Source organism: Myotis lucifugus, unplaced genomic scaffold, assembly GCF_000147115.1.
Source record: "Myotis lucifugus unplaced genomic scaffold, Myoluc2.0 scaffold_302, whole genome shotgun sequence".
NCBI lineage: Eukaryota > Metazoa > Chordata > Mammalia > Chiroptera > Vespertilionidae > Myotis > Myotis lucifugus.
Genome location: NW_005871350.1, coordinates 511,632 through 517,141, shown reverse-complemented (window position 1 = coordinate 517,141; position 5,510 = coordinate 511,632). Strand labels below are relative to the sequence as shown.

The window sequence follows — 5,510 nt, the reverse complement described above, 5'->3', positions numbered from 1 at the left end:
CCCCCCCCCCCCGTCCTCAGTAGCTTGCAGGGCTGGCTTGTCGCGGAGTCCTAGCGAGCGAAGCCGGGGACACGAGGACTGGGTAATGCGGTCTTTCATGGAGGTGAATTGACTTCATTTAGGGTCGCCCTTCGTTTTGAACTTGTGTCCTGTGAGTCTGGGTGTTAAAGTTGCTTTTGGTGGCCGCATTTCTTAGACACATTAAAAGCTGGTTCCTCTGTGCCAGTTCTCAAAACGTAGGAGGAAATTCTCCTGGCACGGAAAGCTCCAGACAGCTTGTAAAACCCCTGCAGCCCGAGGACTTCTTGCGGATGCCATTGCGGACCCTGAAGGACGCGGAGGGCAGAGAGGGGAAGCAGTCTGACACTCCCCCCCAAGGTGGGCGCACCACAGAGCCGGAAACCCCGGGGGGCAAAGGCCACTGCGTGGCCGCCTGAGGAACCTGGTATGGCATCGTCCCCACCGCCCCTCCCAGCTCGCGGGGCCCCCAGGACTGCAGGGTGCTGGCCTGCCCCAAGGCTGCTGGGCAGTGCAGATACAGAGACACCACCTAGAGCAGGTTCTGGGGCAGGCATTCCTGACTTGGACGTGGTAATCGGATGTTCGGCTTCTCTCAGTCCTAGAGACCTCAAGTCTAGATTGCTGGAGCTGCCCGTCTGCTGTTCGTAGACATTCTTTTGGGAACAGAGAGGGAAGGTGCTGGTTTGGGGAGGAGCAATGAGGCCTGTCACCCCACCTGTTATCACTGTGGTCTTTCACTTGGGAAAAGGGAAGCAGTGAGCTGAGCTGACAGCTGGCCTGTATGGGTGGGGCCCACAGGGACAGGAAGAGGAACCAGGACTTGGCCTCTTGTGAGTGCCCTAGGCAGCTTGCCTGCAGGCTTTTCTGGACTTTTTGTCACTCTTAGATTTCCCAGACCATGACTTGCTGTGAAGAATGCAGGAAACCCTCTCTCTTCACTCCTAGGAGGGACCTGGGAGGGGTGGGGTTTCCTGTCTTACCACTAACAAGCTTAATTTCCTGCTATGTGAGTTTCCACTCTATCCCTGCTCATAGAATGCCACACAACTGCCTGCAACACCAAACTCGCTTATGCCCAGGTCAGGGCCACACCTGTGACAGGTGTAGTGTGCTAGGACTTTGTTTAGATTCTGGGTTCACCTAGACCTGGCCCTTGATCTTTGACTGGTATGAGTGATATCAGTTATTTCCTTTCCTTTTTTTTTTTTTAAGTAGGTTTACAATTGTTCTTTTAAAAAAATATATTTTTTTATTGCTTTCAGAGAGGAAGGGAGAAGGAGAGAGATAGAAATGTCAAGGATGAGAGAGAATCATTGATTGGCTGCCTCCTACATGCCCCCTACTGGGGATCAGGCCAGCAACCTGGGCATGTGCCCTTGACCAGAATCAAACCCGGGACCCTTCAGTCTGCAGACTGATTGATGCTCTATCCACTAAGCAAAACCGGCCAGGGCTCAGTTATTTTCTTGAGTAGCAGATTCCGGGAGTTATAGCAGTGCAGTCACTACTTTTCTATTCAGCCACACCAAAAAAATTTATTTTACACCTAAACTGTAAATTTCAGGTTTTTTAGTAGCATGTTCACCATAGCCTGAAAAACATGTTCAGTTGATCTGAGGAAGAGCAGAAATGAAGAGGGTATTGTGATGTGTTTGGGGTGGAAAGAGGTGACTCCAGCCCACCAACAGTGAAAGTTAGTAATGAGGGTGAGCTCCTGGGAGCACTGGAATGGGGGCCGGTACTTTTGTAGTCAGCTCCAAGTCCTTGCTGCCTCCGTGTGCCAGGCCTCTGTCTCCCCCAGTCCCTGCTGACTCTGCACTTGAGGGTCTCAGTTTCTTCTCTGAGAGCAAGGCTGATTCCGTAGTGCCTCTGCCCTTCCTGCTTTGTAGCTTGCTTGCCTGGGACCCTTCCCCTCTTGTGCCTCCTCTGCCCTGTGTCTGTGGTGCAGAATTGGGATTTGGTACAAGACTGAATCCTGGTTCTTCTCCTTTATGGAAAGAGACCCGGACATGCCATGCAGCACCGATACAGGCCCAAGTCCTGCACGGACAGTGTGGCTCTTGCTCATGCTTTTGAGGGGCCAGCTTTCTTTTATGAGAGGAATAGTTCCAGCCCCATTGTGGGGAGAAGTGAGGAGTAATGGCTGGTGCTTTGTGGCTACCCCATTTCAAGCCAAGTTCCCAAAGGCTGAGTGGTTTGTCAAGGCTACTTGGCCAGGATGTGTCTCTTTGTGGGGAGGGCCATGACCTGCTGTCCTGAGCCAGATTCTTTCCCGTCTTGCGGCTTGTAGCTTACACGAGGGCTGGCAGGGCTTGACCTTTCCTCTCCTTGTTCTCAGAGGCCATGCCTTCTCTTGGGTGTCTTGTGGAGGCGTGGGAGGAGAGGGGGGTGGTGACAGTGTCCTGCTCTTGGGACAGAGCGGGATGAAAGTGGAAGCTGGGAAGAGGAAGTTCCACCTTGTGCTTCTGGAAGAAGGCTGCCTGGCTGCATTGGGTGCTTCTTGGGCAGGGTTCTGTCGGAGAGCATTCCGGAATGCACACGCTTGCATCTGGGTTTTTATTGCAGTCCTGTGAGCTTTGCCGTTTCTTGCCAGGCCACTAGGGTTTGGGATTGTGGGATAGTCAAGAAATGGAGAAACAGAATACCCCAGCCAGAGGGCTCTATGCCCAAGAGATGACTCCTCTGACTTACACGTTTCAGTTGGTTGGTTCTGCAGGCACTGGGGCCAAAGTCAATCTCCGTGTACTCAAGGCCAAAGCACTGTCCCTTGCTGGGTGCTCTGTGGAAGGTGGCTTTACTGAGTGCTCTGTTGCGTGCTTACTGGACAGAGCCCTGTCCCCCCGCGGCTCTCTGGGCACTTGTGCAGGCCCAGGCCATCCCTGTGTGGTTTGTATGGGCCCTCGGGGTAAGACTCAGCACACATGCCCTTAGCCAGGGTGAGCAGGCTGGACTCCACCACCATGAGACTACAGAGTGGAGCGGGTAATGGCTGCACTGGGGCACGTGGAGCTTGGGCTTGATGTAGGTGGAGGCTCAGGAGAGGCTGAGGGTTGCAGTGATTCAGAATCAGGCAGGGAGTGAGCTTTGCAGCTGCCAGCCAGTCCTGTGCGGATGCATCCCCTGCTCACTGCTGGCCCAGTGCAGGTAGGTAGTGAGCCTGGGAGTGCTGCTCAGTGGGACAGGCTCCCCTACCCAGTGTCCCACCACAGGGTGGAGGGCGCAGGATAGAAACCAGTGTTTGGATGTGAGGTGATAAGCAGGACTTGTGCCACATGCCCTGTGGGGGTGTCAGCACTGGGATTTGGTGTGTGGTGTTTGGTCCTAACTGAAGGCTAGTCCTGTGCAGGTTTGCAGTCTCCAGGTGTCAGAACTCACAGTCAGGAGGTGTGGCCTTACTGCAGGCGTGGGGAATGCAGCAACTGCTGGGGAAGCATGTTGGAGAAAGCCCTGGGTCTTGCTGACCAGGTTACAGTTGGGGGCTGGAGGGTGCCCCCCAGAGTTGTGGGGGTATGAGGTAGGGCACTCTCCTATGGCAGACACATGACAGAAAACAGAGCGTCCCTGAGGGGCTTCTGTGCAAACAGGCAGATGGGCCTCTCCCCCTTCTCTGTGCTCCCAACCCCCCTGAGGGGCACCTCCCAAGTCCCTAACAGGAGGGTAGGGGTGCCTTTGGGTCCTGTTCTCCCTAGAGGTAGACTCCCCAAATTGGGTGCTGGGGATGAGTGCCCACTGGGTTGAGGGCTTGCCACTATGATCACAGCTCCGGCAGGCCTCCTGGTCCATGGCTGTGGCCATCACCATGTGTCCACTTGGGGCTGCTCCTGCCCTGGAAGAACTAATGTTCCTGTAGCACCAAACACAGCCACAGGTCCAAGAGTTCTAGGCCACTGGACAGCTGCAGCTGCCCAGCCCTAGAGGCAAAGACCCAGCACTGCCCAGAGGCTGGCATTGTGGGGGTCAGACCCCAGTCCTCATCCCTCACGGGACCTGGTGGCACCCAGCCTCTCCACTGCCTTGCTGGGTCTCTCCCTCCACTCCCCTCCCCAGTCACCCCGTGCTAGGAAGTCAGGACAGATCCAGGGGAGTAGGCTGGGCTGCCAATGGGACATGCTTCCTGCAAAGGACTGGGCTTTGTGAAGGTTGCCAGAGAGGGAGAGACCTCTTGTGCACCAGGCCTCAAGGGAGAGACAGGGCTGCACTGGCTAATGGCCATGAGCTCAGAGCCAGCGCACGTGTGTGCAGGTGTGTGTGTGGCACGTATTTGGGTCGGAAAGCTGGGATGCCCATGAGAATCTAGGAGTCCACTGGGATTATCTCTAGATAGAAACGGTACTTTTTGTAATGGTGTTTGTAGGGTGTTTGTACCTTCCTGAAGCAGAGCATTGAAGTCCCCCCGACCTCCCCTACTCGCAAGAGACCAAGGAGATCAGAGTCAGTCACTTGGAGATGATAGAGTGTTGATGGGCTCCTCTGGGTCCTTCCTCCTGTGTCTGTTTGCCACCTTCTCCAGGAAACCTGTGTGGTGTGATAGCCCCAGAATAGCAGTGCTTAAGCCAGATTACCCAGTTGGCCTACATTGTGGATTAGGAAGGCAGTGCCCAATGGGGGTCCTGCTGGGGATGGGCAACAGGGCATCCCTGAGCCAAGTGGCCCTTCCCTCCTGGGCCTAATTGCCAGTCTGCTGGCCACTAATTGCACCTTGGAGGCTTCCACACCTTATCAGAGGGCCCCCAGACAGCCTGCAGGGCCAGGCCTGCATAGGGAGCTGTTCCAGTTCCCACATGCCCATCAGGGTTTCCCTCTGAGGCAGGGCACACTTGCACCTGGCATTCTGCCATTAGGCTTATGTGGCTGGGTGGGTAGGCCACTACTGAAGGGCCGGGAGCAGCCTCCTCTTCCCAAAGGCACCGAGTGGGCAGGGCTGATTGTCCTGGGAGGAGTTTAGTGCTAAGAGGTCAGAGCAGGCTGGGATTACCCACTCCTCCCAGCTTATTCCGAGCACGCTGGCTGACAGAGATGGCCTAGCCCACCCAGGAAGTAGGTCCTGTTCTGGGGAGGGGCTTGAGGTGTCAGGCGGGCACAGAGCTGTCAGGGTTGATGCCTCCTAAACCCCTGCTTCACCCACACTCATCTGTGGCAGATGTCTGAGCCCTGTGCTGTTGGCTGGGAGGGTCGAGTATCAGAGAGGAGGGGAGGTCAGGAAGCTGTAGTCCCTCTGGATCAGCCCCTCACTTCCTGATGGAAGTTCCCAGAACAGAGTTTGGGTTCTGCTGATGTTAACCTCAGCCACCTCTAGGGCATGGTGCCTAGGAAATGCCGGGGTGGGGACCCAGATGTGCCTCTCCCAGGAGGGGAAGTCCAGGCTCCACAGGTGGGGTAGGAGTGCACAGCTGGGAAGGTCATGTGTTTGTGGTACCAGGTAGCCCACCTATCTGGGAGGTGCAGCCAAGGCTTGAGTATGGCCCTCAGCCCTGATTCCTGGGGAGAGT

General features: G+C 55.7%; 1 protein-coding gene across 1 annotated transcript in view; it reads left to right on the top strand.

Annotated features, from left to right (window-relative positions):
* Window positions 1-5,510, top strand: part of GUK1 (guanylate kinase 1) — an 8,825-nt gene that overhangs the window by 395 nt on the left and 2,920 nt on the right. The window lies entirely within an intron of this gene.